The 24262-nt window shown below is 42.9% G+C and overlaps 1 long non-coding RNA gene and 2 other non-coding genes across 3 annotated transcripts in view; all 3 read right to left on the bottom strand.

Moving 5' to 3' along the window:
* LOC136167606 (uncharacterized) overlaps positions 1–8861 on the bottom strand; it is a 40088-nt gene extending 31227 nt beyond the window's left edge. Inside the window, exon 1 of the long non-coding RNA XR_010663097.1 lies at positions 8850–8861. This is a non-coding gene — a long non-coding RNA (uncharacterized lncRNA). The remainder of the gene's footprint in view (positions 1–8849) is intronic.
* Positions 8426–8497, bottom strand: TRNAE-CUC (transfer RNA glutamic acid (anticodon CUC)). The gene has a single exon. It is a non-coding gene; the product is annotated as a tRNA-Glu (tRNA).
* On the bottom strand, positions 8781–8887 carry TRNAL-CAA (transfer RNA leucine (anticodon CAA)). The gene is made up of 2 exons: positions 8850–8887; positions 8781–8826 (listed from the first exon to the last, which is right to left on the bottom strand). It is a non-coding gene; the product is annotated as a tRNA-Leu (tRNA).
* Positions 8888–24262: the final 15375 nt, after the last annotated feature.

The following is a 24262-nucleotide window of genomic DNA, read 5'->3' as shown; positions in this document are numbered from 1 at the left end:
GTGAGAGAGATCTTAGTCAAAATAGAGGATGAGCCTGGTGTGATGGACAGACCACAAGAATGGTGGCTCTGTTCCCTCGTGGTCCTGCTGCCATGAGTGTAGTGCCAAGGAGGCCTGCAGTTCAGCCTTTGGATAGAGGCCAGTAGCTGCCAATAAATCTATGGGGAGCAAAGACAGAGCCCCTGGAACAGGGACAGCTGGCAGGCCTCCTAAGCTACTTCTTAGGATCATATGAGGCTCATACAAGTGAAGGGCTCTGCAGAGTGTGTATACATGAGAAGCAGCACAGAGAGTTAGCTGTTTTCCTATTATTAGGGCCAAGAAGAACATTTTGAGGCTGTCACGGCCCAGTATGCCAGGCAGACACATAGCAGCCCGCAGGAGCCTGGCTGAATGACCTGGCCACACCACTCTGTCCAATTCTGTTTCTCCTTGTCCCTGGATGCCCTGGACATGGTTGGTTGGTTGCAGCAATACCTGATCACAGTAGGGAACCTGAGCCGTGGGGCCTTGCAGATGGTGGAGGACCTGATGAATATGTATGGTGGCTATTACCACACCTTCTTAGAGATCCTGTGTAACTTCATCTTCTTCTTCCAGGATTCCCGATGGGAAACAGGCTGGTGAAATGGGGAAATGGGCATGGGTGAGCCAGTTACTAACCAGGACATTTTGGGACTGGTAGAAAGCTTAGATAAATTGGGTGGGAAAATCCCAGAAGAAATGGGGAAGTGGGAAAGCAGGGGTTTCCAAACTCCAGTGAACTCAGAATCATTAGGGGCCTTGTTAAACACAAAGGTTGAACCCTACCCTGAATCTCTGATTCAGCGCATCTGGGCTAGGACCTGAGAACATGCCTTTCTGACATGTTCCAGGGGCTGCTGCTGCTTTCTGTCTTTTTGTTTAAGAGCCCCACTTTGAGAACCTCTGACTAAGAGGCAGTCACATCAGGAAGGTACAGATCTGCTTTGCTGTAAGCCTCACCTGCTTTCTGGTTACAGACATAAGGGTCCTTACAAGGTGCCTCACTGTCTTTCAGCCAAGGAAGATGAATCGGGAGTTCTAACTCCAGACTCCAACCATCAAACCCCTGGTCACTGTCAGGATAGTCTGAAGCTGCAAAAAGAAAAGAAACCGAGACTCACTCTCCCTCAGAGTTCTGTGACCTGATTCCTACCAAAAAAAAAAAAAGTGCTACAGATATTCAGGAGGGGACATCAGAGCAGGTCCATTAGAGGCCTTAGCCTCTGTGCAGTCCAAATGGCCCATCCTCTGCCTAGCCTTGTCCATCAACATTCCTCCTCCTGTCTCTCCCTTGCCTGCTCACTCTCAGATCCGATGAAATCACTGAGGGCTTTGACCAGCTCTCCCATGCCCTGCATGCTGCTCTCTTGCCTGGAACAGTTCAGCTCCACTTGCCACCAGAAGAGGTGGAGTCATACAGAGATCACGTGCACATCACCTACCAAACGCCTGACCCTCTGAAACCCAGGGCACGTCTGACTGCTGACTGCATGATTGTGGCCACCACAGCCAAGGCTGCCCAGCTCCTCCGTTTCCAGCCACCTCTATCCCATGGCAAGGAGAATGTACTGCGATCCATCCACTACAGCAGTGTCACCCAAGTGTTCCTGGCCTGCATGCAGAGTTTCTGGGAGCATGAAGGCCTCTTTGGGGGTGAGTTCGGCACTGATCGGCCTTTCCTCTTTATCCACTACCCGTCATACCTTCCCGGATGGCACAGGAGTCATCCTCACCTCCTTTACCATGGATGACAACTCCTCTTTCTTTGCTGCCCTGGACCATGCCCAGGCAGCTGATGTTGTCTTGATGACCTGGCTACAACCCATGACGTCTCCAAGGAGGAACTGCGGGCCCTGTGCCCCTATTCCATCATCAAGCGCTGGAGCCAGGACTACTCCATGGGTGGTTTTGCCCTCCCATGGGCAAAACCATGGGTGGTTTTGCCCTCTTCACTCCCTACCAGTATGTGGACTATGCCCAGGAACTTAGATGGGTCCACTTTGCTGGTGAGCACACAAACCTGCCTCATGGCTCAATTGACACAGCCCTCAAATCAGGGCTCAAGACAGCACAGAACATACAAGAGGCTGTGGGCCTGGCTTTGACAAAGGGCCCCAGAGATCCAAAAGAACCCCACTCCAAAATGGAGCTATAGCTACACCCAAAACAATACTGTAAATCAGCTATACTTCAATTAAAAAAAAATGGAGCTATAGCTACACCTGAATTGATCATGTAAATCAACTGTACTTCAATTAAAAAAAAATGGAGCTATAGCCAACTTCTTGACATTAGAAATTAGAGTAATTCTGGTCACCATGGTCACCCAGGAATAGTATCAAAATCTACTCTTTCATTTTATCTCCACATTTTTCCAAAAGTGTCAACCAAGAGGTGCCATATAAGGCCCAGGAACAGAATCCCTCTAATAGTTGGTCACCCATGATCTTGGATTTATTGGTAATGTCTCAACAACAGCAACATACGATATAGTAGTGATTAAAACAGTAAAGCATTCATTAAATTTAAGACTATCACTAAATATTTTATCTACATCCTGACTGGCATCTGAATAATTATAGAATAGAATACTGAGAGTCAGAGAAGCCTTCGATTTCCAAGGGCCTCATCTGGGGTCCTTGACTCTTCTATTATTCCTTTAAACTGAGTCTACTCCTACCTACCCTCCCCATGTCTACTCCTCCATCTCCCACGACTGTAAATTTTAAGGGAAGCTGAGAACTTGGATGGAGACAACTGTGCGACCAGCAACATGCTCAAGGCAATATATGTATATTGGGATTAGGTTTCAACATAAGAATTTTGGGGGCAACAAAAATGTTCAGTCCATAGCAGGGACTATATGTTCAAATAAGTGTGATAAGTGACAGATGATGGTGTTTGTAAGGCATAATGCCAGAAGTGGGCTTCTTCCTGACTGAGGGCTGATGTCATCCATTATGCAGACAGCAAGTAAAGTTTTTAAGTAATTATAGATTCATCAGTTCAGTTCAGTTCAGTCGCTCAGTCGTGTCCAACTCTTTGCGACCCCATGGACTGCAGCATGCCAGGCCTCCCTGTCCATCACAAACTCCCGGAGTTTATTCAAACTCATGCCCATGGAGTCGGTGATGCCATTCATCCTCTGTCGTCCCCTTCTCCTCCTGCCCCCAATCCCTCCCAGCATCAGGGTCTTTTCCAATGAGTCAACTCTTCGCATGAGGTGGCCAAAGTATTGGAGTTTCAGCTTCAGCATCAGTCCTTCCAATGAACACCCAGGACTGATCTCCTTTAGGATGGACTGGCTGGATCTCCTTGCAGTCCAAGGGACTCTCAAGAGTCTTCCCCAACACCACAGTTCAAAAGCATCAATTTTTCGGCGCTCAGCTTTCCTCACAGTCCAACTCTCACATCCATACATGACCACTGGAAAAACCATAGTCTTGACCAGACAGACTTTTGCTGGCAAAGTAATGTCTGCTTTTTAATATGCTATCTAGGTTGGTCATAACTTTCCTTCCAAGGAGTAAGCGTCTTTTAATTTCATGGCTGCAGTCACCATCCACAGTGATTTTGGAGACCAAAAAAATGAAGTCTGACACTGTTTCCACTGTCTCCCCATCTATTTCCCATGAAGTGATGGGACCAGATGCCATGATCTTAGTTTTCTGAATGTTAAGCTTTAAGCCAACTTTTTCACTCTCCTCTTTCACTTTCATTTAAGAGGCTTTTTAGTTCCTCTTCACTTTCTGCCATAAAGGTGGTGTCATCTGCATATCTGAGGTCATTGATATTTCTCCCGGCAATCTTGATTCCAGTTTGTGCTTCTTCCAGCCCAGCGTTTCTCGTGATGTACTCTGCATATAAGTTAAATAAGTAGGGTGACAATATACAGCCTTGACGTACTCCTTTTCCTATTTGGAACCAGTCTGTTGTCCCATGTCCAGTTGTAACTGTTGCTTCCTGACCTGCATACAGGTTTCACAAGAGGCAGGTCAGGTGGTCTGGTATTCCCATCTCCTTCAGAATTTTCCACAGTTTATTGTGATCCACACAGTCGAAGGCTTTGGAGTAGTCAATAAAGCAGAAATAGATGTTTTTCTGGAACTCTTTTGCCCATTACTCTAGAAGGTGGGTCATAGAGGATCTTATGTGAAAATGTGTTCTGCCTGTGTTTTCCTCTAAGAGTTTTATAGTATCCTTGTGTGCTCAGTCGCTTCAGTCATGTCTAACTCTCTATGACTTTATGGACTGCACCCCACCAGGCTCTTCTGTCTGTGAGATTCTCCAGGCAAGAATACTGGAGTGAGTTGCCATGCCCTTCTCCAGGGGATCTTCCCAACCCAGGGATCAAACCCACACCTCCTGGGTCCTCTAGAACTGCAAGCAGATTCTTTACTCACTGAGCCACCTGGGAAGCCATTTAGGTCTTTAATCAATTTTGAGTTTACCTTTATATGGCGTTAGGGAGTATTCTCATTTCATTCTTTTTCATGTAGCTGTCCAGTTTTCCCAGGACCACTTCGTGAGGAGTCTGTCTTTTCTCCATTTTATATTCTTGCCTCCTTTGCCAAAGATAAGGTGCCCATAGGTGTATAGGTTTATCTCTGGGTTTATCGCTGTCTTGTTCCATTGGTCTATATTTCTGTTTTTGTGTTAGTACCATACTGTCTTGATGACTGTGGTTTTGTGAAAGTGAAAGTCACTCAGTTGTGCCTGACTCTTTGTAACCCCATGAACTATAGTCCATGGAATTCTCCAGGCTAGAATACTGGAGTGGGAACCCAAGTCTCTTGCATTGCAGGTGGATTTTTTTTACCAGCTGAGTCACAAGGGAAGCCCTTGTGGTAATTTTGTAGTACAGTCTGAAATAAGGAAGGTTGATTCCTCCAGCTTCATTCTTCTTTCTCAAGATTGCTTTGGCTATTCTGGGGTCTTTTATTTTACCATACGAATTGTGACCTTTTTTGTTCTAGTTCTGTGAAAAAATGCCATTGACAATTTGATAAGAGGAAAGGAAAGTGAAGTGGCTCAGTCGTGTCCGACTCTTTGCAACCCCATGGACAGTAGCCTATTACGCTTCTCCATCCATGGGATTTTCCAGGCAAGAGTATTGTAGTGGGTTGCTATTTCCTTCTCCAGGGGATCTTCCTGACCCAGGGATTGAACCCAGGTTTCCTGCATTGGAGGCAGAGGCTTTACTGGCTGAGCCACAATTTGAGAAGGAGTGCCTTGACTCTGGAGAAGGTGATGGCACCCCACTCCAGTACTCATGCCTGGAAAATCCTATGGGCAGAGGAGCCTGGTAGGCTGCAGTCCATGGGGTCGCTAGCAATCGGACACGACTGAGCGACTTCACTTTCACTTTTCACTTTCATGCACAGGAGAAGGAAATGGCAACCCACTCCAGTGTTCTTGCCTGGAGAATCCCAGGGACGGCAGAGCACAGAGTCGGACACGACTGAAGCGACTTAGCAGCAGCAGCAGCAGCAGCAGCAGCAGCAGCAGCCTTAAATATGTAGATTGATTTGAGTAATATTGTCATATTCACAACATTGGTTCTTCCGACCCAAGAACAAGATATATCTTCCGTCTGTTAATGTCTTTTTTTTTTCATCAGTGTCTTATAGTTTTCTGTATACAGCTCTTTTGTCTCCTTCAGTTCAGTTCAGTCGCTCAGTCATGTCCGACTCTTTGTGACCCCATGAACCACAACACACCAGGCCTCCCTGTCCATCACCAACTCCCAGAGTCCACCCAAACCCAAGTCCATTGAGTCGCCTTAGGTAGGTTTATTCCTAGGTATTTTATTATTTCACATGTGCATATTCTTCTAACTACAACCACAACATGATACAGAACTATTTCATCAACACAAAGATTTCCCTCTTGCTACGTCTCTTTAGTCACTTCTGCCCCACTCCCTACCTCCCAACATCTCCAAGCCCTATCAGTCAGTAATCTGTTTTCTATCACTATAATTTTTCTTTTTTAAAATGTTATGTGAATGAAATCATGAAGTATGTGACCTTTTGCTATTGACTTTTTCACTCAGCATAACTCCCTGAGGTATATCCAAGTTATATCCTGCATCAGTAGTTCATTTATTTTTAGCGCTGAGTAGTATTCTATGGTATGGTGGTACTACCACCTGTTTAACCATTCACCTGTTGAAGGGCATTTCAATTGTTCCCTGTTTTTTGGCTGTTATAAATAAGAGTGCTTTGAACATTTGTGTACAGGTTTTTGTGTAAATATCAGTTTTCATTGCTCTGGGATAAATGCCTAAGAATGTAATTGTTGGGTCATATAGTAACTGCATGTTTAGTTTCCTAAAAAAAAAAAAAAAAAATGCCAGACTCTTTCTTAAATGGCTATACCATTTACAGTCCCGCTAGCAATGAACAAGTGATCCAGTTTCTTGTCATCTTCACTGGCATTTGCTGTTATCACTTTTTATTTTAGCTATTCTGAAAAGCTTGTGGTGATATCTCATTGTGATTTTAATTTGCACTTCAACAACTTTGAACATCAATGTCTTGTCCTGCCATTGGCTCATTTTCTAATTGGATTGTTTACTTTTTTATCATGGAGTTTTGAGAGTTCTCTATACATCCTAGATATGAGCCCTTTGTCAGAGATGTGGTTTGCAAATATTTTTTTTCTGTTTGTAGCTTGTCTTTACATCGTCTTAAGGTCTTTTGCAGAATAAGTTTTTCATTTTGATAAGGTCCAATTTAATATTTTCCTACATGTCATTTTTAGGAACTCTTCACTAAGCACTCGGTCTTAATGGTTTTCTCCTATGTTTTCTCATAAAATTTTATAGTTTTAAGTATTACATTTAAATCTAGGACTCATTTTGAATTGATTTTTGTATAACATGTGGGCAATTTTTCAAATAATTGTGTTATTCTTCTATTAATAAATTGTATATACTCATGGTAGAAAAATCAGCAAATGCCTGACATTAGGACAAAGAAAATTAAAAATTTTCATAATCCTACCAGTTATAGAAAATCAGTTACATTTAGTATATGTCGTCCCAGCTTTTTAAAATTCTTTACACACACACACACACACACACACACACACACACACACACATATATATATATATATATATATATATATACTTAGGTTCCTTCCAATTCCTTTTGAAGAGGAGAGAAAATTTCAAAATGAAACTTAAAGGTTAGATGAAATTTCATTCTCTTTCTTATTCATCCTTTGATTGGCCAGCTTTACAGATGAGAAAACTAAAGCTTAGAGAGAATAGACAACTTGCCTTCTGAAAAGTCCAGTCAGGACTTGCACTCAGCTCAACCTGACCACCAGTCATCATTTGCTATGCTATACTCCACACGACGCTGAATTACCAAAAGGAAAAAAAAAAAAAAGCCAACAGCTAGGAAAGAGAAAAGCAGAGGCAAAATTACTTGTTCAAGGGTAGTTTGGTAAGCCAAGCTGTAACTAATATGGAGGTAGGCTATATCCTAACAGCCTGGCCTGGAGGTCTAGAAAAGATACTCAGGGAGAAATGAATACTTTCAAAAACAACAAATTAAGCATAGAGGGTCAGAATATTATACAAATACTAAGAAGATAGAACTTAAACGTGGCTGAAGAGTTTTTATTATTAAAATAGATTATTTTCCACAGGAGTCACAACAGAAAAATGAGCAGTGGAAATTTGTAGAATAAAAAAATTTAAAAAGCAGCTATAAAAGATATTTTGGGAACAATTAGGGTAAATTCAAATGTGGACTGGCATCTGATGACAAGTTAATGCTGGTTTTCTCAGGTGTGACATGGAGTAGTGTAATAATGTATGCAACTTTCAAACGGGTGGGAGACTGAGGAAGCTCTGATTATGTCTAGAAAGAAAGAGAAAATGAGGCAAAATATTAACCTATGTCGTATGTAGGTAGAAAGAACACCGGTGTTCGTTATGTCATTATTTTACTTATTTCAGTTTACTTTCAAAATAGAAAGGAACGTGTTGGGGTGGGAAGAATTTCCTGACTCTTTTTTATAGTAAAACTTGCCTGAGTCGTGAGCAGTGAGCCCTCTCTAGCTGACATCGGTCATTCTAATGTCATTTTGAGTATTCGGGGGACTTTTGGTTGTTTTTTTTTTGTTTTTTTAACCCTGGGCATTGGAAGACCTGGCACTTGTGGCAGCATCAGAGTTTTCTTTTGGGATCAGTTGGTGCTGTCTGCCTTGTTCTTCCTTTCCTAATTAAGGTATCGTAAGTATAGGACAGTGATCCACAGCCAGCCAGCACTCCTTAACCAGAATAATCCTCGCCTCTGGTAATTATGTTCTGAACAGAAAGGTAGCCAATATTGTATTTTTGGCGTTAAGTTGAAACAACAACAACAAAAAACCCCAAAAGTATTTTCCCTGACCGGGAATCGAACCCGGGCCGCGGCGGTGAGAGCGCCGAATCCTAACCACTAGACCACCAGGGAACACATATGAGAATCCTCTACTGTAAGCTAGACTAACTGTATAAAATGTGACGTAAACTGTGTTACTGAATGCGGTTACTAGAACCTCCGGTATTCATACCGCCTCCCTCTTCCACCTGACCGATTTCTCGGCCGCTGCAAAGCCGAAGAAAACAGATAATGAAGAACCGGAGCAACGTAAAGTCTGAATATAGCCGCTGTCTCAGAAACAGAAAACAGAAACCGCCAGCACTAAACGGAAAATGTTCTTGGATACGTTCGCGAAAGGTTGCAAAAACGCGCCTGTCAGAAGTGGGATTCGAACCCACGCCTCCATTCGGAGACCAGAAAGCCCTAGGGGGAAGGTACACACCTTGAGTCTGGCGCCTTAGACCACTCGGCCATCCTGACACGCTGGAGAAAAACTGTTCCGGAACGGCCTGCTTTCTACAACAGCCTGCTGCGTTGCCCCGCCTCACTGCGCAGGCTGTCGGCGGATCCACCAGGTCAGGGCGGAGGAGAACCTTGCGCTCGGCGCCTGCGGCTGCCTGCGGAACTGTTGAAGAATGCCGGGTTTGCAGTTCCTGCCGACTGCCTAGCCTCTCGGGTTGGCAGGAAAATCGAGTCAAGAAGCAAGGACAATCCCGCTAGAAAACCAGAGGGTTTAGTGACCATCCGACCCAGCAAAGGAAGGAAACTACAGTGGCAAAAGCAAAAAGAAAGTGCCAGGTTTCTGCCCATCGGGCGACCCGCCACTGCCAGATCCCAGGCTCCCGCCGCACGTGCCTGGCCCTAGCTGGGTGAGTGAATACAAGGAAAGCGTATGGAAATAGCTTGCCACAGAGGAAGCAACAGTGATTGCTGTTGTTTCCAAATTATTAGGGCTTTCTGCCTTATTGTCTTTGGCATACCCATCCTTTTAAGACCCACACCGCCTCCTCTACCAAGTCACCCAGTCCTGGCTAGAGATAATGGGGGGCTATCAGTGTTAAAGAAGAACATTATTCGTTCATGACACCCCTTAAAGCACTCTAAGGAAGACTTTATTGAATGGGTGGTGTGGGGGATAGCAATCAAGATGTGTATGGCTACTACTGCACCAGGGGCTTGCAGTAGGAGAGGTGAGATTGAATTCAACTCTGAGTACAACAAGCGAGACTGGAAATTTATAGCCAAAGAGAGAGGTAGGGTGCATTCAGTGGATGAAAAATTACTAAGGGCGCGGCGAGGGGGGGGGGGGGGGGCGGGGGTGGTGAGGATTCTGTCCAAAAGGATATCTAACTGGGTAATATCTACCAGGATATTAGATATCACTTGGTAGAGGACCAGGAACCCCATTATATATTCAGAGTGATAATATATCAAGGATGGGGCATTCTGGTGAAACATACTGAGCAGGATTTCTGCTAAAATTGAATGTTATAGAGACAAGCTTGAAAGTCCAAAGTCAGGCCTAGTTGAAAAAGATTTCAGGGGGGACAGTTTTAACAAAAGAGAGCAAAGATAGCAAGTTAGCATCAACGGGAAGTCCCGCTTCTTGTGCTCCAGACCATGTACCATTCAATCACTAATTCATTCATTTATTCATTGAGTCTTAATCGATATGTTTTTGTTGTTCAGTCGATCAGTCCTGTCTCACTCTGCGGCCCCGTGGACTGCAGCATGGCCAGGCTTCCTTCCCTGTCCTTCACCATCTCCTGCAGCTTGCTTGAATTCGTGTACATTTGAGTTGGTAATGCCATCCAACCATCTCGTCCTCTGTCATCCCTTTCTCCTCCTGCCTTCCATCTTTCCCAGCATTTGGGTCTTTTCTAATGAGTTAGTTCTTTGCATCAGGTGGCCAAAGTATTGGAGCTTCCGTTTCAGCATCAGTCCTTCCAATGAATATTCAGGCTTGATTTCCTTTAGGTTTGATCTCCTTGCAGTCCAAGGGGCTCTCGAGAGTCTTCTCCAACATCACAGTTCAAAAGCATGAATTCTTCGGCGCTTAGCTTTCCTTATGGTTCAACCCTCACATCCATACATGACTACTGGAAAAACCATAGCTTTGACTAGATGGTCCTTTGTGGGAAATTGATACAGCAGTGAACAAAGAGGAGGTCCCTACCCTGGCAAACTGACTGCTAGTGAAGGGGATAGTCGGCTCAAAGGAACATACAAGCTGTGAGGACAAAACAAAAGCAGAGCAATGACATAGTGCAGGTCTATTTTTAGACTGTGATTGTCAAGTAAGATCTCACTGCCTTTCTCTAAAAATAATTTTCAAAAAGTAAAACACATGATTGCAAGCAAATATATGAGTGATGCATGTATCAAGATTTTACTCAACTCATTAATGAGGGTCCCTGTATGATGTTATAATCAATTCAAAGGAGATTTTGAAGAGATTTTTTTTTTAATAGCCAGACAAGGGAATTTGAAAAGAGATTGCTAACAGATGTGAGATGGGTTAATTTATCAAGCGTATGATATTTAAGGTATGGTTTCTACCTTGGGTTTTTTTTTTTTTTTTTAACCAGAAATAAATCAGGTTCCTCTCTTCACAAATTTTGTTTGTATTGTGATACATAGGAATCTTTGGCCTTTCTCCCACACAGAAACACTTTGCATCACTGTCGATTTTCTACAGGTTAGTTTCTACCCATACAGAACTCTAAAATAGTCAATAGAAGCCAGTCAAAGGTGCATATGGAGTCAGATAATCCCCAAAGAAGTGCTAGACAATGCCAAGCCTTCCACTGTAAGGATACCTTGTGTCCAAGAGAATCAGAGCCGAACAGCAGTGAAAGCTGTAAGAACACATTTTATCCAAGAACTATTGTAGTAGGAGAAAAGAGACCTTATATAATAGAACTGGGCTCAATTCCAAATACAGAAATACAGGGATTTATAGCTAAGGAGCAGGGTGGGGTTGGTGGATGGAAAATCGCTATGAGGAGACATCAAGAGTAAAGAGATTCTTGCTAAACTGATTTAGTAAGATTTCTGCTGAAGGCAGGCCAGGGTCATCATATATTACCTGGAAGATGGGGAGGGGGATGAGGAATTTGTTTAGCTGTGGGAGGGTGATCAGATATTAAAGGTAAGGAGATTCTTACTAGAATCCTAACAGGATTCTTATTAAAATTAGACTATACAAGGCAGAGCCTGGAAGCCCAAGATCAAGGTTTAGTTGAAAAGAGGGCTCAGAGGAGCCTGGCTAAATTTTGAACAAAGTGGGAATTTTTGTCACTAATAATATCTTTTCTATTTCCAAGTTTTAGATAATCTTTTCTTTCACATTGGAGCCTTCACTGAAGGGAGGACATAAGCACTGAGAGAAGGGGGGGATGTTTTCCACAACTCTGACAATAATATTCTAATTTCTCTGGTGGCCTACTCGGCCTTCAGGAATTTCTGGCCAGTCTGACCTTACCTCACAGTCTCTCATGTACCCCAGTGAGCTAGCTGAATTTTCCTCAACATGCTTAATCAGCCTTCATTCCTTCCAGCTCACCCAGAAAGTCCTGAGAGCCAGGAGGGTAAGGACCATGGATGCAGCAGAGAAGAAAACAAAATATTTATCTGTGCTTGAGAAGCTCATATTCCAGGAAAGAAAGATGGAAAGTAAACAAAATAATTATATGTGGGGGAGTAATAAGTACTATGAAGAAAAATAGAGAAAGAAGGGTAGAGGGAGAGGTAGGTGGTTCAGAAGGTCTCTCAGGATGTGGCTTTTGAGTAGACTATCAGTGAATGACCAGATAGAATATCCATGGGGAGAGAGAAGAGTATGCAAAGTCCAGCAAAGAATGCAAAACAGACAGCGTGGCAGGGACTGCTTGGTTCCAGCCTGTATACTGACACTGAGTGAAGAGGAGAGCTGATGTTGGTAAGATATGGCCTGCATGGAGAGTAGATGGGAGAGCACAAGAATGAAGCAGAGAGAACAGTCGAGAGGTTACTGCAAGTTCCCTTGGACAGACCAGGGTCGGCAGGCCAGATGGTGATAGGCAGTCAAATTCTGGATCTATTTTGAAGGTGGAGTCAATAGGATTTATTGATGCACAAGAAGGAAAGAAGTGGCATGTAATTAGAGGTGTTTGGACCTGAGCAATTGGCCAGTAGGGAAGCCAGGGAGGAGGCAGATTGTGGAGGGAGAATATGGTTTTTGATCTTCAGGTTTAAGATGCCTATTAGAGGTGTCAAGTAGAGAGATACAAGCATCTGAAGTACTGTGGGAGATATAAAAGTGGAAACTCATTAGCCAATAAATTGTACTTATCTGTATCCCTGCCATAAAACAGGGAATTCCCTGGCAGTCCAGTGGTTAGGACTACATGCTCCCACTTCAGGGAACACGGTTTGGATCCCTGGTCAGGGAACTAAGATACTGCGTGTGCAAAGGGCAAAAGAAAAAAAAAAAAAAAAAGCCATAAAACAGAATGAGCTCACTTGGAAAGTGAGGCCAAAGACTGAGCTCTGGGACATTCCAGTAAGTTGAGAGAGAAGAGGAAACTGCATAGAAGGCTGAGAACGAATGGCCAGTGAGAAAGAAAGAAAAAGAGGAGACTGTGGTTTGTAGAAGCCGCATGGAGAAAGAAGGTAGAGGAGAAAAAAAGTGATCGAAAGTCCAATGCTGCCAAGGGGAGTAAGTTGAGAATGAAGGGGGTCAGGGTTCTGATGAGGTTGGAGGAGAGACTGGTGACAGGACATACTGATGCCTTTTGGGAGATGTTCTACCTTAAAGGGGATCAGCAATGTGGAATGCTAGCTTCAGGAAACCACAGAATCAAGGTTTCGATTTATTTCATGGTGTGACATTACATGGCATGTTGTATTGATGGCAATGATCCAGTGTTGTTTCTCTCCTCAGCATTTCTTTGGACAGCTCTGGCCATGTGGTGAGTTCTACTTCCCGAGAGTTTGGATTTTTTTTTAAAAACTGAGGAGAAATAGAAGTAACATAAAATTAACTATTCAAAGTAGCATTTAATACATTCACAATGTTGTACAACCACTATCTCTGTTTAAGTTCCAAAATATTTCCATCATACCAAAAGGATACTTTGTACCTGTTAAGCAGTTACTCCCTGTTTTAGTCAGCTTGGGCTCCTGTAATAAAACACTGAAGACTATGTGGCATAATAAAAATTTATGTTCTTATGCTTTTGAGGGCCCCACTCTTATGAAAGGGAAAGTGAAAATGAAGTTACTCAGTCATGTCCAACTCTTTGTGACCCCATGGACTGTATGTAGCCTACCAGGCTTCTCTGTTCATGGGATTTTCCAGGCAAGGGTACTGGAGTGGGTTGCCATTTCCTTCTCCAGAGTACCTTCCTGACCCAGGGATCGAACGTGGGTTTCCTGCATTGTGACCAGACGCTTTACCCTCTAAGCCATCAGGGAAGTTTTTGCACTCTTATGATGTTATCTAAATCTAATTAGCTCCCAAAGGCCCCATCATAAAATATCATCACACTGGGGAGTAGGGGTTCAACATGTAAATTTGGGATTGTGCAATTCAGCCCTCAGCATTCCCTATTCCTCCCTTCATCTAGCCCCTGGCAATCACCAATCTACTTTGTATCTCTGTGAATTTACCTCTTCTGATTATTTCATGTAAATGGAATTTATATATGATCATATATTATATACGATCTTTCATGCAGGGTTTCTTTCACTGAGCACACACACCAAGGAAGTATGCACCCATGTTGGAGCATATGTCAGTACTTCATTCCTTTTTATGGCTGAATAATATTTCATTGTATGGATAGATCACAATTTGTCCATTGCCAGACATTTGAGCAATGTTTGCCTTTGTGAATGTGCTCCCATAAACTTGTGTGTACACATGCTTAAGTAATTATTTTCAACTCTTTGACTAAATACCTAAGAATAGAATTGCTGAGTCATTGGTAATTCTGTTTGAGTCATTGGAATCTGTTTTCCACAGTTGTTGAACAATTTACACTCCCACTGGCCACATATGAGGGTTCCAATTTCTCCTATTTTCCCCTTGCCTTTTAAAAAGTATGGCCACTCTTACTGGGTATGAAGTGGTTCTTCCTATGGTTTTGATTTGCATTTCCATAAAGATTAATATGGGTTTCCCTGGTAACTTAGCTGGGAAAGAATCTGCCTGTGATGCAGGAGGCCCTGATTTGATTCCTGGGTTGGAAAGATCTGCTGGAGAAGGGATAGGCTACCCACTCCAATATTTTCAGGCTTCCCTGGTGGCCCAGCTGGTAAGGAATCCACATGTAATGTGAGAGACATGGGTTCAATCCCTGGGTTGGGAAGATCCCCTGGAAAAAAAGAAAGGTTACCTACTCTAATATTCTGGCCTGGAAAATTCCACAGACTGTAGTCAGGTTGCAAAGAGTCAGACACCACTGAGTGACTTTCAAAGATTAATGTATTTTCATGTGCTTGATTTTCACTAGTATGTCTTCTTTGGAGAAATGTGTATTCCTTTGTCCATTTTAAAAACTGAGTTGTTTGTCTTTTTGTTATTCAGTTGTAAGAGTTCTCTGTGTATTCTGGATACTAGGCCTTTATTATCTATATGACTTGCAAGTTTTTTTTTTTTTCCCATTCTGTAGATTGTTTTTTCATTTTTTAAAAAAGGATTTGTTTATTTTATTTTCTGCACATGGGCTTTCTCTAGTTGTGGTGAGCAAGAATTATTCTTCATTGTGGTTCGTGGAATTCTCATTGCCATGGCTTTTCTGGTTGCTGAGCACAGGCTCCAGGTACAGAGGTTTCAGTAGCTGCAGTGTGTGACCTCAGTAGTCGCAGCTCACAGGCTCCAGAGTGTGGGCTCAGCAGTGTGGCACATGGGCCTAGTTGCTACATGGCACAGTATCTTTCCAGACCAAGAATCAAACCAGTGTCCCCTGAATTACAAGGTGGATTCTTAACCACTGGATCACCAGGGAAGCCCTGTTTTTTCATTCTTCATAATGTCCCTGATGCACAAATTTTTTCATTTTGATTACAAGTAATTTTTCTGTTCTTTTGTTGCTCATGCTTTTGGTACCCTAAGAATCCACTGCCAAATCTGAGGTCATAGAGATTTATCCCTAGTTTTTTCCTAATAGTTTCATTATTTTGTCTCATATTTATGTTGTTGATCTATTTTAAGTTAATTTTGGTGTGTATGAGGTAGGGGATTCAACTTCATTCACTGTACGTGGATGTCTAGCTGTATTAATACCATTTGTTTAAGAGACTATTCTTTCCCCATAGTTCAAAATTGATTGACCCTAGATAGATGGGCTTATTTCTGGTGTCTCAGTTCCATTCCAGCAGTCTATATGTCTTCGTTTATTCTAGTACCCCTCTGCTTTGATGACCTTTACTATATTTTTGTAATAAGTTTTGAAATCAGGGAGCATGAGTCCTTCAATTTTGTTCTTTTTCTTCAAGAGTGTTGAGGTTATTTCAGGGCTCTTGTAATTATACATACATATCGAGAACTGGCTTTTCTATTTCTGAAAAAAAAAGGAGAAAAAAGAAAAGAAAAGAAATTTTGTTACAGATTACATCACTATGGGTGGTTTTGACTCTTAACAATACTGTATTCCAGGCAATGAATATGAGGTATCATTCCATTTATTTAAGCCTTTAATTTTTTTCAGCAATGTTTTATAGTTTTCAATGTAAAAAGTCTTTCACCTTTCTAGTTAAATTTATGTAAAAGTATTTTATTCTTTGGGGGTTATTGTAAATGGTATTGCTGGTATATAGAAATGCAACTGAAATTTGTGTGTTTTTATCTTGTATTCTACAATTTTGCCAAATTAAACTTATTTATTAGCGCTAATAGTGTCTCTTTCTCTGTGTGTATTCTTTGGGATTTTTAACATACAGGATCATGTCATATGTAATGACAGCAAGTTTTACTTCTTCCTTTCCAATTTGGATGCCTTCTATTTCTCTGTCTTGCCCAATTGCTTTGGCAAGAATTTTTAGCACAATATTGAATAGTAATGGTGAGAATGGACATTTCATCTTGTTTCTGATATAACGGGGAAGGTTTTCAGTCTTTCCACATTGGTTATGTTCTTAATTGTGGGATTTTCATATATGCCTTTGATCATGTCAAGAAAGTTCCCTTACATTGTTTTTAAATGCATAAGACAAAATATATGGGGTTACAAAGGAAACTAATTATGTTGGAATTGTTATAAAAACGCTAAAATTAATTTGTGATATAGTAATGTGTGCTTATTTATTAACACATTAAATAACAAGATACAGAGCATTTTGAGTTAGTGAGAGTATAAATGACATTCTGAAATACCTGCAACTGTAATGTGGTATGAAAGTATCTATGATTTTTACTCATGACAGTAGGTCCTACTGTGGTTTGCTATCTCCATTGTTAATGGAAGGAGATGCTCAGTTTTAGCCAGAGTTTATTGAAGATAGATATATAAACTGTTTCCCTTTAAAACTCATAGGTGTCTGAATTCTCTCCACTGGAATCTCTGCTTAAGAATCCCTAAAATTGTGAGAAAATTGGTGATAGAAAAGAGGGACATGGCTGGGATGGAGGTGTAGGGAAGTGGCAAGCTGTTGTGCCCAGGAAAGGGTTGGGCTCACATTATGTAAATGCTACAAGGACAGTAGCAAAGACTTCTTGCCAAATGATTAAGTCTGAAGGAAAGGGGACAGGGACATAAGGGTGTGTGCCCAGGGAATGGTTACAATGGTAGAACCTGGACCGGAAGCTGGGCAAAGAGAAGGGGGAGGATAGAGGTGGAGTGGGTCAGTGACAAGATGTTGGCTGGAGTTCCAGTAGGGTCAAGAGTGGACCAGGAGTGAACTAGAAAGAGAGGTGGTGTTAGAGCAAGATACTTGAAATACCTAGAATACCTTCTGAGAGGAGCTGAAATATTACCAGGTAGCAAGAAGACAAATTTTTTAGGGCTGTCTGGGCAGGACTAAGAAAAGCTGTAAAGTTATTTGGCTAAATTCTGCATTGGCAGGTGGGTTCTTAACCACTAGCACCACCTGGGAAGTCCAATATGTTTATTAAAGGACAAATAAAAATGTGCTACTTGAAGTCCTGGAGGCTCAGTGGTAAGGAATCTGCCTGCCAATACAGGAGACACAGGCCAGGAAGATCTCCTGGAGAAGGAAATGGCAACCCACTCCAGTATGCTTGCCTGGGAAATCCCATGGATAGAGGAGACTGGCAGGCTACACAGTCCATGGGGTCACAAAAGAGCAACTCAAAAGCTTGATGCATAAGGATCTTGAGATAGACAAACTGAACTGTAAATCTACAGTTATTTAGACTTTAGACTACTAGGAGATTTTACCTCGGAGAAGTGTTTTATCACTGACATTGTTTATGATTGACAGGGTATAATTGTAATTAAAAAGCACTGATTTATTTGGTTTTATTTTTGCATTCAAATTCTTTATGGCTCTGGTTCTAGCTTCACTGGGCTGCATTCTTGCTGTTTGACCTCCTAGAAGTAGATACACAAATATAAGATAACAATGCCATGGGACTTATGGGGTCTTCTTACCTTGTTGTGGGGAGCTGGGTTAAGTGGAGCTGACTGGCAGAGCAAGAATTGGGGGCAGGCTAAGGAGGAGGTGGTGCAAGCATAGGGCAGGGTAGGATTTATGGGGTGGAGGATGGAACAATAATGAAAGGTCAGAGTCATCCGATTTAGAGGGGGTCTTTTCTTCCTGATCTTGGAACTTTGTCTCCTTAATGCCTTAGGGTCTTTCCCTCAAGCTTCCCAGTTGTTTCTCTGCTCTCCTTTGACATTTCTTTCCCGTATCCTGCCCACCCCTTAGACAAGATTTTTCCAAGATAAACTGAGCTTTAATGTATCAGCAAGGCCCAGACCTTCAGCTAGTAATGGCTTTGGAGATCCTGGAGGACTCACCACTATCACATCTGCTATCTCCTAGGCCCCAGTATAAGGTGTAGGCAGGGAGTAGGGGACTCAGTGGGCTTCCCTGGTGGTTCAGTGATAAAGAACACACCTGCTAATGTAGGAGATGAGGGAGACGCACATTTGATCTCTGAGTTGGGAAGATCCCCTGGAGAAGGAAATAGCAACCCACTCCAGTATTCTTGCCTGGAAAACCCCATGGACAGAGGAGCCTGGCAGGCTACTGTCCATAGGGTCACAAAGTGTTCGACAAGACTTAGCAATGGAAAAACAAAGGGGACTCAGTAAGTCTAGATGCTCAGGTTACAAAGAGAGTCTTATAATAACTTCTAAAAAGCCTCCCACAGTGCTCTGCCATCTCTCCTCCTCTCTCCATGTTGTACTACACTGGAGTACATGGCAAGGGAATGTTTGCTACAAGCCATTCCCCATAAGCAACAGCCCCCCCCCCCCACCATGTCATAGTTCATTCTGTCGTCATGATCTTAGAGTGTACCAAGAAAATACAGACTTATTTTTAAGTCTCAGTGAAGATGTGACCCACCTCATTTGTTTCCAAAAATTTTCATGTATGCTTCTTGAACACCATTCACTTCTTGCTGCCAAGCAGCTTTAGGATCCTATCTGCTTTTTCCAGTGTTCACAAGGAGCTCATTTTGCCTTCTAGTCTGAAATTAATGTCTTCAGAATATCAAGACTTTAACTAATTATCTTGAAATAGTCATCTCAACAGATGCTGTAGCCAGACTTGTGTTTTCCCGGTGGAGAGGGCAGAAGAGCAAGCATTTTGTTTTAGACATCATGCTGGGTGTCTGTACAACCCAGGGAAAGGGTTGGAATAAACAGAGACAGGCCTTACAACTAAATTTTTTCTCAACATATATCCTCACCTACCAAAGATACTTCTCACATTATTTTACTCCTGGGGTTATTAGCAGGTTACCTCTCTTCCTCATTTACCAGGCCTTTTAGAGAAATAGGGCTTTACATTTTCAGCCCAAATGTAAAACTTTCTCAGTACAGAGAAAAAAAGATGAAAGACAGACAAGAAAAAGGTGAAAAGACAGAAAGAAAAAGGGGGCAAGAATAAGCTGAGGGCCAGAAAGGAAGAAAAATGGGTAATTAGAAGTAAAACAGAAGTGACAGTAAGTGGAGAGAATAAAATAGGAATAAGAGGACAGAGATGAGAAAGAATAAACCCATGACATGAAGTAGGATGAGAGAAAAGCAAAAGGGAATTCTAAATGGAGAGTCCTAACTTGCCAAGAAACAGTAGAAACATATAGGGGGCCTGTTCAGGGGTGGGTAAAGACTCTTCTTTACCCTTCAGTCCTAATTTTAGGCTCCTCTTCTAAGTAAGCTTGACTTGGATGGCTAGTGTTTTATCAGTACTCTCTACTTGCCATTCTGGCTTCTTCATCTCTCATCTACATTTGATTACACAAGTGCATCCTGGTATAGAGGATGAAGATAACTAAGAGGGATGAAGATAACTAGAGGGAGCCCCTCTAGGGATGGAGAGGAGGAGACAGGACATTTCCTATACTAGAGGAACCCTATCTTTATCTGAGCTTTCCTCACCCATCACATCCACCCCACAAAGCAGCATACAAGACGCCAAGTTCAGATTTTCCCTTTATTTCCATCTTCATCAGGGGGAGAAGTATAAGGTTGGTCCACGTGCCTGGGTTCTAATCTAACGTTTGCTTGGAACTTTTCCCGAGTCCATGACATTTTTGCCTTATTTTCAAATGTTTCTTCCTTTCCTGGTATTTACTCTGGAAACACCTTCATTTCTTCAGCAACACACCAAAGGTCTAGGTGCACGTATCTCTGCTACAGCCTGGATGACAAGCTAGCTATGTCTGTAAATCCACGATTTTCCGCAAGCATTCGGCAACGGGGCCTGTCCTAGGGGGACCCCAAGCGGAGCCCACTCCTTCGGACTAGCATGGGCAGCGCGCGGGCCACCCACCGGCCACGCATCAAGAAGGAGGTGGTGCGGGCACGAAGCGCAACTCTCGAGGACAGGAGCGACCGGAGGGTGGAGCCGATCTCAGCAGTCGCGGTTGTCCGGCGCTCGCCTCGTAGGTCCGCACCCTCCTGACTTAGTCGGGTCACCTCGCGCGCTATCTGGTTGAAAAGATCCCGCTCCACCACTTGCAATATCACCACGGCGTCCCTGGATAGGGGCTGCTTCAGCACCTGCACCACGATGTCTCCCCGCGACCGGCGATGTGGGCGTTGTGTGTTCCGCCGCGCTCCCTGCCGCAGCGGCGGAAAGCACCCGTGCTGCTGCAACATTCCAGAGGATAAGTCTCCCGGGTGCCAACTTCCTTCCCGTTCATGTCCTCAGCCCTCCTGGGCTGAGACCTGTTTCCAGCTAGCAGGCTGGTTTCTTCTGAATCGTCTCGCCCCGCCCACTTGCCGTCACAGAAGATAGTGGCGGGCCACTCTCTGTTGTGATTGGGCTCAGGACAAAGGCACCGCCCACTGATGATCAAGAAGACAAACAGATAGAGCTCCTGGAGAAGCTAATTGGCTGAAGAAAACAGATACCAGACGCTGATTGGATGAGAGAGAGACAAAGGGTGGAGTGTAGGACTCTAGCAAAGACTTGGGGCCTAAATAGGCTAACAGTGTTGGTGAGTCTCCTGAAATTTAGAGCATAAACTTCCTGTGGAGTGCTCCTTCTCCGCTTTATTATTATTATTTTTTAAGTTTATTTATTTATAACTGCGTTGGGTCTCGGAGAAGGCAATAGCACCCCACTCCAGTACTCTTGCCTGGAAAATCCCATGGATGGAGGAGCCTGGTAGGCTGCGGTCCATGGGGTTGCTAAGAGTCGGACACGACTGAGCGACTTCACTTTCACTTTTCACTTTCACACATTGGAGAAGGAAATGGCAACCCACTCCAGTGTTCTTGCCTGCAGAATCCCAGGGACGGGGGAGCCTGGTGGGTTGCTGTCTATGGGATCACACAGAGTCAGACACGACTGAAGTGACTTAGCAGCAGCAGCAGCAGCGTTGGGTCTTAGTTGCTTGTGCAGGCTTCTCTCTGGTTGAAGGATGTGGGCTCAGTTGCTCTGAGACATGTGGGATCCTAGTTCCCTGACAAGAGATGGAACCCACATCCCCTACAATGGAAGGTGGATTCTTAACCACTGGACCACCAGGGAAATCTCCCTTCTCCACTTCGAGTCAGGATTTCAGATCAAGGCTGTGGAAATTTGGCTCTCCTTGAACCAGGGGAGTGGAAGGTGATTTTTCTATTTAGAAAGAAGATATTGAGAATTCAGAGGGTACAATAATAATATCAGATAGAGCTTTTCCCAAAGCAGGAGATAAAAAGGAAGTCATGGTGCCATCTAGAATCCAGAAAAAATAAATGTCATGAGGATAAATGTGATGTCTCCCCACATGAACCCCTAAGCCTCCTCACAAGTTCTGCATGGGGAGACTTAGGAACTTAACATGAAAAAAAGCAACTGGCAGTTTCAAGAGGCTGTAAAGTAACTCAACAGAGCTAAAGCAACAAAAAGCTCAAATATAATCATAACTTTTGAAAGGGGGTGATAAAATGGAATTCTTAGATTGGGCTAAATACTGAAGGCAGATTGGGCTAAGAACTAAAGGCAGAGAAGAAATATAAAGAATCCCCTCTTCCCATCCATGCCAAAGTAGTTAGTGCTTGTCTTCAGTACCTACAAAGGAGGGTGACTATTGAGAGGGTTGGCTCATCCCTTACTTCAGTGATGTAAGAAATTGAAGAGAGATTGAGAGGGGAAAAAAAGGATTTGTTTGGAGAGGGTTATTGGAGGGTTAAGGGGTTTAGAGCTTTGTAATTTTGAACCATATCAGACTGAGAGAACCAAGAGTGTGCCTGAGTCTCAAGTCAAGTAAGGGACTTTTTATTATTATTATCTAAGAGTAACCAAGAATTATTAAACTTGTTTGTAATTTCATCCATGGGAAAGAGAAAATAGTGTTTTGCAGATGTCTACTAAGGGACCATGAAAGGAAAGAAAAGATTTTTTTTTTCCTGTTTGTCCCCTGTGGAGTCCTGTTCTTTGGATTAATGAAGGATCTTTATTAATTAGTAAAGTATCTGGAATATATGAGTGATCTTTCCTCCAACCTTATATTAGGCAGACAAGTACCATGTTGAGTCATTGGTATCATAATTCAAGAATATGAGATAAGCAGGACATACTGGATTCATCCTAAAGGGTAGTTTATGATTGGATACCATGCCATTTTGACCGTCTAAGCTGCAGAGGAGAAGCCTGGGATAGCCAACAATCTCATATACCAACAACAAACACACAAGCAAATAATTTCAGAGAACTAGAAGTGCTGTGAAGGAAATAGACAAAGTGGGCAGAGAATGACAAAAAGGATCTGAGTAGGTGATCTTGGGGCTGAGATTTACATAACAAGAAGGAAAACAACCACATGAAGAGATGGAGAGTGGGTATTCCAGAGAGAAGCGACTCTCTCCAAGCGTGTTTGGTACATTTGAGAAATGGTAAAAAAATTTTTTTTAAAAAGTGGGACTAGTAGGACAGAGTAGACAAGGTGAGGAAAGGTGGGGGAGGCCAGAGAAACAGCCAAAGGTCAGACCACACAGGCCTTGATGTCATAGTAAGGGTTTTGGATTGTACTGGTGACCATGAAATGTTTTAAGCAGGTGATTTCCTCCTTCCTGCCTTGTGTGGGTAAGAGCAGAAGGAAGCAAATCAATCTAGCAAACACTCTGTAGATGTGATTGTTATAGGATATTGAGATGGAGAGATTATTTGGATTATCTTTGTTATTTTTGTTCAGTTGCTAAGTTGATTCCAGCTCTTTGCTGGACTGCAGCACGCCAGGCCTCCCTGTCCTTCACTGTCTCCTGGAGTTTGCCCAAGTTCAGGTCCATTGAATTGGTGATGCCATCCAATCATCTCATCCTCTGTGCCTTCTTCTCCTGCCCTCAATCTTTCCCAGCATCAGGGTCTTTTCCAATGAGTCGGCTCTTCACATCACGTGGCCAAAGTATTGGAGTTTCAGCATCAGTGCTTCCAATGGGTATTCAGGGTTGATTTCTTTTAGGATTGACTGGTTTGATCTCCTTGCAGTCCAAGGGACTCTCAAGAATCTTCTCCAACACCACAGTTTGAAAGCATCAATTCACCTGCACATATCCTTCTTTATGGTCCTACTCTTACATCCTTACATGACTACTGGAAAGACCAGAACCTTGACTATACGGACCTTTGTCAGGAAAGTGATGTCTTGGCATTTCAATGTGCTGTCTAGGTTTGTCATAGCCTTCCTTCCAAGAAAAAAGCATCTTCTGATTTCATGACTGTAGTCACCATCTGCAGTGAATTTTGAGCCCAAGAAGAGAAAATCTGTCACTGCTTCCACTTTTTCTCATTCTATATGCCATGAAGTGATGGGCCCAGATGATTTTAGTTTTTTTAATATTGAGTCCTAAGATTTTATTTTTTGGGATTTTCTAGGTGGGTCCAAACACCTTCACAAATGTCCCTATAAAAGAGAAATAGAGGGAGATTTGATGCAGACAAAAGGAGAGGCAGCAACATGACTAGAGAGAGATTGGAATGATGTGGCCACAGGCTTGAGATTGCTAGTTCATCACCAGAAGCTGCCAGAGGCAAAGGAAAGGATTTTCCCCTAGAATCCTTGTAGCAGAAATATTGCCCTGATGACAACCTCATACTAACTTCAGACCTTCATAACTATGAGTGAAAAAAAATGTCTATTGTTTTTAACCACCAAGTTTGTGGAAGTGTTACAGTAACTACAGAAAACTAATACAGGTGACCTGGAGTAAGGTTTTAGCAGTGAAAAAAGCTGGAAATGATTGGATT

Source organism: Muntiacus reevesi, chromosome 1, assembly GCF_963930625.1.
Source record: "Muntiacus reevesi chromosome 1, mMunRee1.1, whole genome shotgun sequence".
Taxonomy (NCBI): domain Eukaryota; kingdom Metazoa; phylum Chordata; class Mammalia; order Artiodactyla; family Cervidae; genus Muntiacus; species Muntiacus reevesi.
The sequence above is the reverse complement of the archived record's forward strand: the minus strand, read 5'-3'. Positions and strand labels throughout refer to the sequence as shown.